This window comes from Leptinotarsa decemlineata, unplaced genomic scaffold (genome assembly GCF_025532065.1).
Source record: "Leptinotarsa decemlineata unplaced genomic scaffold, Ldec_3_MD MMD2_tig00026294_RagTag_RagTag, whole genome shotgun sequence".
NCBI lineage: Eukaryota > Metazoa > Arthropoda > Insecta > Coleoptera > Chrysomelidae > Leptinotarsa > Leptinotarsa decemlineata.
This window is the reverse complement of record NW_027412674.1, coordinates 7,336,244-7,347,769: the sequence shown is the minus strand read 5'-3', so window position 1 is coordinate 7,347,769 and position 11,526 is coordinate 7,336,244.

Below are 11,526 nucleotides of genomic sequence, written 5' to 3'. Positions count from 1 at the left end.
TTACACTTGATATTCCTAAGGCCTTTGACCGTGTGTGTCATGCTAGTTTGCTGGCCAAACTTCGATGCTATGGCTTGTTGGATCATTTCTGTGTACGGATACTTTCACCATCAACGCTGGTGTTCCCCAGGGATACGTATTGCCTCCAACCTTCTTTTTATTGATTATCAACGACTTATTGGAAAAAAACAAGAATCCAAAATATTGCGTTGCTGGCGACAGCACACTCGTCTCGTCATTCCATTTGGATTCCAAGACATCGGCTACGGAGGCACATCTTCACCGGTAGCAGGAGGTTGCATATCTTAATGAGGATCTAGAAGTGATTTCGAACTGGGGTGGAAGTAACCAGGTTCAATTCAATGCCACAAAAGATCAGACATCGGTTTTCTCCAAGAACATAAATGTCTCTGAACCGGATACGATAATGTCAGGTCAAACAATTCCGATTTCTGCTTCAATAAGTTTGTTGGAAGTTGATATAGACACCAATATGTCTTGGCACAATCATGCCAGTAAGCTTAACATGAAAGGTTCTTCAGGTTACGTTAAAATGATTGGACGTTTTCAAACCATTCCTTGGAATGCAACCACAAGTTCCCGAATCTAAACGATACGGAAATTTTGCACTATGCACGCAAGGGTTGGAAACTCAATTAATTGGAATCCTTGAAAATTCATAAACATAAGCATTGCGGATGTAACCTACTAAATGACCAAACTGACCTTGTCTGCTCGCTGGTTTTCAAATTAGCATATCCACATTGTTACAGTGTGAACAAAATACAGGTAAACAAATTTCAGGTGATAAAGTCATTGAGGACCGTCTGTTATTACCGACTGTGGTGGTATAGGGTGTGAATTGTTAAGTATTTCAGTTTATTGTGTTCGTTTGAAAATATCCCTATAGGACGAAACTGTAGTAACGTCAGTTACAAATAAAAGAGGTGATAACATTTTTCAGAAAATCATTTAAATTCTCAATTTTACTCATTAGAGTGCAAAAAAAAATAACATAAACCATTGGACTTATTGCTCTTGGGTGAATTATCTTGACATTGATGCCTCTCTTCAGCTTATTACTATATGATGCCGTTGAGCGATTTTTAGCCAAATTTGTGGACAGACCACTCAAAAAATGGAAGCAAACCGCGGATACGTGTTTCTGGCTATTGGCCTCATCAGCGCGGTGCAGCCAATTGCAAAGATGGACAACAACTGGTTACCAAAAATGAAAAACTTCACATATGCACGGTGTCACCAACAGGAGCTAACCGCACATTTGTGGTTTCAATTAAAAGACCTAGCATTCCCCGGCATCATATAACATCACCACGTAGGCAGCTACAGCTGCGTGACTTCCGGGTCCAGGATATAAATACAAAGGTAAAGATGTTATTGAGTGTGTATGATATAAATCAAAAGGGAAAATTTGTGGACAGAACACTCAAAAAATGGAGACAAACCGCGGACACGTGTTTCTGGCTATTGGCCTTATCAGCGCGGTGCAGCCAATTGCAAAGATGGACAACAACTGGTTACCAAAAATGAAAAACTTCACATATGCACGGTGTCACCAACAGGAGCTAACCGCACATTTGTGGTTTCAATTTGAAGACCTAGCATTCCCAGGCATCATCTAACATCACCAATTGGTGATCATATTTCAGTAGGTACGTGTGAATTTTACTAAGACTATCAATATCAGTTCGTTTATTCATTGAATGTTCTTCGTTATTAATATGTATCATTTCCAAAAATATTCTTTGAGTTGTATTGGTTTCACTATCTAAAATATTTGAATTTTCAAAATTCATTTTATAATCCTCCGAATTAACATGTTCTGTTATTGCACAAGAATTAACATTTCGTCTACAGTCGCTCTTATGTGAAGTGATACGACTACTTAGAGGTCTAGATGTTTGTCCTATATATGTTTCAGAGCAATCCATACAAGAAATTTTGTACACTAAATTGGATTTTGTTTATTTGAAATTGGAGCTTTTAGTTTACTGTATAATTTAGATATAGAAGTGACATTTGTTTTAGATATTTTGAGGTTATTATTTCGGAATACATTAATTAATTTTGGTGTCAATTTTTGAATATATGGGAGTGATTTATATATAAATGAAGGTATAACGTTGTTATGTTCAACTTCTTCATTATTATTTTGAAAGTTTGTTCTTTCACAAAATAAAATTCTGTTTACTAAAGATTTAGGATGAGAATTTTGGATCAGAATTTTACTGAAATTAGACAAACTTTGGTTTCGTAAATCGGGATGGGTAATTTTGATGATTCTGTTTTTTAATGATTTTATTAAATTGATTTTCATTTTATTTGAATGATAGGAATGGTAATTAATAAATCTATTACTTGATGTTGGTTTTCTGTACCGTTCAGTGATGATAACATTTTGTTCTGATCTCAATAACTTCATATCGAGGAAAGGAATAGAGTTGTTTATTTCCTCTTCAATAGTGAATTGGATATTGAGATCATATGAATTAAATACATTCAAAATTTCTTCTTTTCCATCTGCAGGTATGGTCAGAATCAAATCATCTACAAAACGTTTGATGAAAGGAATACGGAAAGATAATTTTTGAATACATTCATCAATAAGCTCATCTAAAACAAAACTCGATAAAATTGGTGAAATGGTGGAACCCATAGGTGTGCCAAATATTTGTTTATAAAATTTGTCTTCAAATATAAAATATGTTGAATCAAAAATAAAATATAAAATATTCATGAATGTAATTTTGTCTAATTCACAATGTTCTTCAATGTTAGACCAATTTTTGTTCAAAGTTTGTTTCACTACTGCACTTTGAGGAGTGCCAGAAGATGACAGTACTACCAACTGTCGAAAGCGCTCGCAGATAATTAATAGAAGATATAAAGCTTCAAATCCTTTTTGTATAATTTAATATTGAAATATATATATATATATATATATATATATATATATATATATATATATATATATATATAATTCTAAGTGAACCAAAGCGCTGCCGAAACAGCTCGAAAAATGAACCAGACAGTTGGCAAGGAAGAGCATTTGAGGACTCTGATGGAAAGTTACACATCACAAACCTTGCGTAGAATGGCGAAAGAACTGGGTGTCAGCTCATATGCGATTTTTTATAGTTTTAAAAATGTATTGGAAAGGTCAAAAAGCTTGTTAAGTGGGTTCCCCACGATTTGAAGGATCGACAGCAATTGTCACGTTTCTAAGTCTATTCTCCTTTGTTTTTGTGCAACCAATACGATCCTTTTTTGATTTGATAGTAACGTGTGATGAGAAGAGTAACCTCTACGAAAACAGGAGACGGCCCAAACGATCCAAACCATCATAACAGAGTCATATTGTGAGGAAATCGACAAAACGTACCGAAAATTGTATCAGCAGCAACCAGCCCTGGTTGCTCGACGACAACGCCCGTCCTCACGTTTCACGAATCACCGTCCGAAAATTCAATGAATCAAGTGTCGAAGTTCTGCCTCACCCATCATACTCCCCAGACCTCTTACCAACCGACTACTATCTTCTCAAGCACTTCGATTACTTTCTCACCGGTAGAACCTTTGCCAATCAGGACCAGTCATAAATGTCCTTCGTCTACTTCATCGAATCCCGAGCACAACATTTTTATGCTGGCGGAATTTTTCGACTTGTGTTACGTTGATAAAATGACTGAAATGGCGGTCATTTCTCTGAGATATTACAGTTCAAAGCAGACTCATAAAAACGGACGAAACTTTTGAAATAACCTAGCCATCTTTACTAGCCCAGAGTTCACTCACACAACAATGAGTCAAGTATTTGTATTTAGGCTTTTTCAGAAAGTGTGTCGATTTTTTCCCTAATTACATAATGTATGTTTGAAGGTGATTGACAATGTTTCATGATGGATTTCACTAGTTCGGACTTCCATTGTCTACTTTATAAAATGATTTGAAATCCCTGAAACAACTAAAAAAGAAGAATTGAAAATGAATAGCTGAAAATAACAATTATATTAACCAAAATAAACATGAAATGAAATAATAGTGAAATAAAATAGAAGTAAAAATAGAACAATTGAATAAATAAAAATAAAGAAATGAAAGAAGAAAATAAAAATAAAAAGTGGAGAGATTCCAAGTCACGTTAGTTAACGACGTTTCGATTGTTAGTATCTACAATCGTCTTCGGGTGATGACTGGACTGATTGCTCCCAAAGATGACTATTTACAGGTCATTCGAACGCTTTCACCTATCCCCTCTACCCTCACTCCGCTTCATCGGTTTTAGCGGAAGCTGGCTGTTTGGCGGGAGTTGGTCGTGTTCCGATTAATTAGAGGTTTCCATATGTTGCGTATCTCTAGATACGCATTGGCTAAATGCATTGTTGGACAACATATATGCGGCTTCTTCGAATTTTCTCCTAAACCAGTGTTCCTCCTTGTGGATAATTTCAGCTTAAGCCCACTTGATGTTAGGTTGATGAGTCCAAACATGCTCTGCTATTCCTGATTTGCTGGTTTCCCCTCGCTGTGTGTGTTTCTTGTGCTCGGCAATGCGAAGTTTCAATGGCCTCTTAGTTACACCGATGTATGATTCTCCGCACTCGCAGGGTATCCGGTAAATGCAATTCTTGGAATCGCAGTCCGCGTTTGGTGGCCTGGTTTTCGTGAGGCTGCTACGGATAGTGTTCCCAGATCTAAAGCAGGTTCTGATGTTATATTTGGACCCAATCCTCCTTTTCCTTTCCGACAATCCTCTGATGTAGGGAAGTACAAGTACTGGTTGTGGCGGCATGTCATCCTTGTGGAGCTCTTGCTGTCTTCTAGCTGAAGCCTGTTCCACCATCACCTTGGTGTAGCCATTCCGTTGAAGGTCATTTGAATAGAAGTCCGAACTAATGAAATGCACAACGAAACATTGTCAACCACCTTCAAACAAAAAGATTGGATTCTCACATCCGAGCAGGGGTTAGTAATTTTCAACAGTTCTTGTAGACTTAAAAATATCAAATGTAATTTGTTATTGTGGACATTATTTTTCGCTCCGTATCTTCTAAACAAAGGGCCTTATCAAAAATCATCAAATGACAAAATATCCTGAAAATAGTCCAAAGAATAGTCACTCAAATTTTTGCCGCATATTCAATAAACACCCTGTATACGATAATGTTAATTGATAGAGCAATTGAAATTCTTGAAGTGCGCCATACATAAATCTCATTAGATTCCACTGATATGTTATAAAATATCGATTGAATATATATCGGAAAATTGCAGCTAGTTATGAGTATAAAAACACGACTATTATCCCGAGATAGAGTAAAAACCGAGGGAGAATGCTTCATATGTCAATTCATGACTTACTTGATGTCGAAATGACATCAATATATTGAGAGATATGCTTCAAAAAACGACCACCAGTCGTGACGCTAACGACAATAAAATAATAAGCAATAAATGGTAGCGATTGCCGTGATAAGGCATGAATGAAAAAGTTGTCTGGAAATATGCTTGTAAAGCGCATACAAACGTTGAATATATATGGAGTATAATGCGTTGAATTTGTAAAACTAAACTGCAAGAAGGGCATCAAGCCTTGGGAAAACTCATACGTGGAATACGTTCTTCAGATTGTTTCCATTTTCTGATTTATTGATGATGAATTATGATGTACGTACTTCTTTGCATCAAATGATAGCAAGACCGGATCTACATCATAAGGTGGTTTGGTTTTTGCTGATTTTCAACAGGTTCATTTTTTAAATTGTTCTCATCGGTTATTTATTGTGATAATTGTTGACGAGATATTGTCCTTAATTCAAGGGCGGATTTATGGGGGAGTAGTAGGCGGTAATCAACCCCGTGAAATAAAAAGTAAAACTGGAACCTCTGGCGTAGCATTATAGTCCATTGAACAGTTACATTTAGGGTTGCGGTTTTCAGAGGCTCAATTTTATTTTTTGATATACAGGGTGTAACATAAGCACGTTAAAATATTCAAGTAACGTATTCCTGAGACAATTTTAAGAAAAAAATTCTATATGAACTTGTGTCCAAAAATGCTTCGTTTCGGAGATACGGAGTGTTGAAAATGAATTTTTTTGTTCGCTTTTTAAAAATAACTCTTGCAAAAAATAAGTTATTTGCACGAAATTCGATACCTGGGGTTTTTTGACGTGGGAAATCATAATTTTGTATTAATTTATTTTCATGCAACATCTAAAGGGCGCTGCGTCATTATTTATTTCAAATTGCCCTAACTGTTTTGACAGTAAACTGTTGGTACTTTTCATGAAAAAACATAATTCCCACACCTTTTCCAAGTAAAAAAGGTACACCTCCTCAACAAAGCTGGAGGTGATCGTTTTCGAGATATTTTAAATTTTCTATATCGATGCATATCACTTTATAGCCAAATTTGATTTCAATATTTTTTGTCACTCTCCGCTTGCAAATTAAGTTAAGTTTTAATCTTCCTCTTTGAAAATGATCACTTGGTGATCGAAACACGTGTCGAAATGTTAAAAATAACGATTTGGTGTTGGAAAACAACTCCAGCAATATTCATTACTACACCAAAGGTTCCAAACAGTGCATCATAAGTATGAAAGTTTGTTTATAAAAATAGAAGTTCGCTGTCACATTTTCAACTATTAATTGACAAATTCACAGTTCGAAGTTTATAAAGTGATTTTTTGGTACCATGCCCGACTTTACGAATGGTGAAATGACTGATATGGTTTTTGCATACGGTTTGACTGACGGAAATTCAAGCGAGGCCAGACGCATCTATCAGGAAAGGTATCCCCAACCCGTGACTCCTTGTGCAGCGACATTTGCGAATCTTTTTCGGCAACTTTCCGAATCTGGAAGCTTTGAAATAAAGTCTGCAGTAGGACGGCCACGGACTACATGAACTGTAGAATTAAAGGAGGCGGTTCTCGAAGAAATTAGTGAACATCCAGAGACAAGTACAAGAAAAATTAGTCAAACTTTAAATGTGAGTCACATGAGAGTTTACAGAGTTTTAAAGGAACAGCAGAACAGCGAAAATATTGAATTTGATGACAGAGTTTTATATTTCAACTTCAAGTATTCTCCACAGAAAGTATTATCTGGAGTTAATCCTGTTACTGAAAGTATGAAACAAAGTTAATTGAATTTTATCATATGATTAATGGTATTAATACCTCAGAAGCTTTTGTTGGATCAGTTCGAGAACAATCAATGCTGTCTATACTTGACCTCATTCAACCTTCCTCGCAGGTTTTGGAAGATTCAACAGATTACCCAAGCGAGCCTATAACGCTTGAATTTAGTAGCTATATTAGAAAGAGGTATGTATGTAGGAACCGTTTTTTTTTTATAATAAATTGCAGTTGTACAGATTGGGGATTGTAGAATAAATTGAATATTTGAAATGATTCTTTGATCCAGTTTGCTATATTTTTTGATTTTCATAACTGTATATTATTAAATAATGCATAAAATCATAGTTTAGGAGCATATTTTGTGATCTATCGACTTTGTGTAATGATTTTAGATATAGAACTTATTTGTGAACATGATTTTTTGTGTACATTTCATTCCATGTAGATAAGTTTTCATTAATTGAAACGTTAACGGGTTCATATACACTTCCATAATTAAATTGATAATTATAGGCTTCGTAAATTTTACGATTTGACAATGTTGATTATTTCTATTGTTCCTATTGGTCAATCGAACAAGAAGCGGGAATAGGGGCGTGACGTCATCATCCTACCACATTCGATTTTTAATAATTAATTACGGGAAAACTACGATACTCAGAGAGATGAAACAAAGTGCACTGTTTTTAATTTGGAATTTCTATCAAGTGAACTATAAACAAAAAATTATAAAACAAGCCCATTCTAGCGACATGATTGTGCCAAGACATATTGGGGTCTATTTCAACCCCTAAAACACGTATCAAAGTAGAAAGCGGAATTGTCTGACCTGACATTATTATATCCGGTTCTTCTTGGAGAAAACCGATGCCTGGGTTTTTGTAGCATTGAATTGAACCTGGTTACTTTCACCCCACTTCGAAATCACTTTTAAATCCTCATTAAGATATGCAACCTCCTGCTGCCGGTAAAGATGTGCCTCCGTAACCGATGTCCTGTAAGCCAAATGGAACAATCTAGGCCGCGCAAAGTTTGGCATTATCTTGGCATCTTGTGAGTGGGAGAATCTTCAAGACCATTTCCGAAATTTCCCCTGGCTAGATGTTTGTTTCAGCTCTAATGATCCATCATCTCGTGCTTTCGATGTCAAGGCAGTTATTCTATCATCCTATATGAGTATTCCTTTTTCAATGAAACAAACTTCTAACGGCAACGGCTGGCCAAACTTCGATGCTATGGCTTGTCGGATCATTTATGTGTAACGCTCTTCGGCTCCTCCGGCTTTACCATCAACGAAGGTATTTCCCAGGGATCCATATTGTCTACCACCATCTTTTTATTGTATATCAACAACTTATTGGAATAAAACAATAATTCAATACATTGCTTTGCTGACGACAACATATTTATTTCGTCATTCCATTTGAATTCCAAAACATCGGCTGCGGATGCACATCTTCACTGGCAGCAGGAGGTTGCATGTCTTAATGAGAATCTAGAAGTGATTTCGAATTTGGGTGAAAGTAACCAGGTTCAATTCAATGCTACGAAAATCCAAGCATCGGTTTTCTCCAAAAAGATAAATATCTCCGAACTGGATATAATAAACTGAATATAATAACGAACATCACTTGCAAACTTGATAGTCTGGAACATCGAAGAAAGGTTGGAGATTTGTCTCTCTTCTATGGCACATTTGATTCTACTAAAAGCAGTACATATTTGCTACACACGAGCTTGCTCTGTAGTAATTTGTATCATTGTATTATTACACACATCGTGGTGCGTTGTATTTACTGTAATAACGGCCATTGCGAGAGTAACATAAAATATTATTTTATTCATTGAGATCGAGGTCGATCACCCGTTTCTTCGGTGTCGATATTTTTCCAGTTGAAAAAGCGCTGAATTACTTTATGACTGTCGAACCTGCGAGCGTCGTTGTGGTCATGTCAAAATTTACTTAGACTAAACAACTAAATGTATTGCATCCTGCCGATGATCATACACTTGGGAAGGTTGAAAAAACGCTGATATGAGGTTTTTGTGGATAGCGTAGCTGACGCGAGGGCTTGGCAGTTGCTTGGGAGAGACAGAAAAGGTCGGTCACCGGATCTCGTCGAGACGAGATCGGGGGTCTCATCCCTCAGCCTTTGAGGCTGAGGGAGGTGGCCTAAATAGGGGAGATATTTTGTTTGTAAGCGCGTGGGGCGAAATTTAGGTGAAAACGATAGTGAAATCTTAAGCCGGTACGGGGTACAGGGGAGTTTAAATTAAAAGTGTTGGTGTAGAAGACACACCGGGTCAACGAAACCTATGGTTGACCACAAACCACACAAAGAGGCGTTATGTAAGTGTTTGTTATTTTTTTTTCTACTAACCAGTTGATATTTAGAGAGAGTTCACATAATATTTTATCTGAGTCCACTTCCTATTTGCAGAAAGTTGCATATTGTGGGGTTCCTAGCGCTGATTGTTGTTGTTAAAGATAAAGTTGTTAATACAATTACAAAAGGGGTGAAAATTTAAAGTTATACACCACTCTCCCTGAAGTAAAAGTAAAACTAAGAGTATTTTTGTATCGAGTTGGCGCATTTGTAATTATTAAATAGGTTAGATTAATAGTAAATAGTATGGTAAAATTGGCGGCATTTCTTTTGTTCTAATTCTTTCATTTTATAGAAATTAACATTTTCCTTTTATATAATATTTTACACGTTGTTTTTATTTTATCCATGGAGTCATTTTTCTACTATTATACTTTATATTTGAAACCTTTGGACTTTCATTTTCTCTTGGACTAAGAAAAATACCATCCTAGTAGAGTAATATGAAGTTAAGAGAACACAAACAAATAAGAGACCTTTTGTCAATCTACCGAGAAGAGAATAGTGAGTGAGAAGCATTTCAATTAAGATTAAAATTCAGTTCTGGAACCACACAATGAGAGAGAATATAAGTAAGTATACCAAATGATCAGATTTAAAAAAGACCGGCCTTCGTGCGATCGGCACGAACTCTACAGCTTTTTCGGACCTGCCTTGATATTCAAAATTTGATGTGGAGAAATCTGCATCTGGTGACAGCGCTGCTAAAATTCATTTCAGAAAATAAATGAAGGAGAAACGAGCTAGAAAGCTCCTATACTCGAAACTTTGAAACCTCCAGTTTCTTCTTTCCCCTTTCATTGTCTTCAGAAACAGACCATATTTTTACATTACTGTACACATAAATTATATCTATATACGTAAATTAAACTATATCACATATATCATTAATCCAAAATATCATAACGAACTATAATTGTGGTGCGCTATACTCTCTGTGCTCATTTATTATATCTACAGTGTGACACATTTTTAATGGAAACACCCCCCTAAAATTTGAAGTTGTGAATCGATTTTAATAATTTTTTTTTAAATGTCAAGTACTGAAAGGTCTACCTTGGGACAAAATTTGAAATGTTTATTAAAGTTTCAGGGCATACTACGATATTTTTTCTTAGTCGAAAATCGGGATTTTTTATTAGCGATTTTTTATTGAAAAAATCACTACGCCACTGGATTCAGAGTGCCTCTAAATAGGTGTGACCAAAATTTCATGAAAAAATATTCATTATCAACAAAGTTATGACAACTCAAAAATTCGAAAACTCACAGTCTAACAGTCACAATATATAATTTTTTTTCATGATTTCAACAATGAAGTGCCGCCAGATGAAAAAAAAAAACAAATAGCGTAAATATTTTTAATGAAAATAACGGAATTACATTCACACAATTCAACTAAGAATGAAGCAAAAAATTTTAATAAACGTAACTAATTATTGAAATGTTTCGATTCAGTGCAACAAATAATTCTAACTCATATTCTAGTAGCCTCTACTAATCCACCACGTATTTCGATACATGTGTCGTAGCGCTTACGAATGTTTCTGATTACGTTCCTTAGTTCTTGAGGGCTAATATCTGCACATACCTGTCGAATTCTTGCACAAAGTTCATTCCTATCTCTTGAGCGGTTTTTGTAAACCTTTTGTGTGAGAAGTCCCCAGAGAAAAAAGTCCGAAACTGAGAGGTCTGGAGATCTGGGTGGCCACTCTATAAACGGACTACCACGGCCTATTCATCGGTTTGGAAAATGTTCGTTAAGCCATTGCCTCACAGCTCTGGCATAATGAACTGAACACCCATCTAACTGGACAATTAAATTTGATCGTTCATTGATTGGCAGCTCGTGAATAGCACCCCAAAACTCTGTGTTTAAAAATTCTAGAAACCTCTGCGCATTAATGTTATTGGTCCTTTCAAAAAAGAAAGGACCAATAATTCGTTCGTTCAATATCCCACACCAGACG